The following is a 224-nucleotide window of genomic DNA, read 5'->3' as shown; positions in this document are numbered from 1 at the left end:
GTTCCCATGGCCTGACGGCTCTGCAAAGACAGGCACTGTGTGTCAGGACAGGGAAGGACATGGAGCCTCAAGTTCCCCGGGGCCACAGCATTCATGACAGCCACGGAAGCCCAGCCTTGTGTCCCGAGTGCAAAGGACAAAGCCCTGGCCTTCCATATGGAACTTCAGCCCTATTCTGCAGACTAGCATTCTGTGGAGACGGGGTTCATTTTAAAACACGAAGC

The sequence above is a fragment of the Mustela lutreola genome, chromosome 14 (genome assembly GCF_030435805.1).
Source record: "Mustela lutreola isolate mMusLut2 chromosome 14, mMusLut2.pri, whole genome shotgun sequence".
Taxonomy (NCBI): Eukaryota; Metazoa; Chordata; class Mammalia; order Carnivora; family Mustelidae; genus Mustela; species Mustela lutreola.
Note: the sequence above shows the minus strand (reverse complement) of the source record.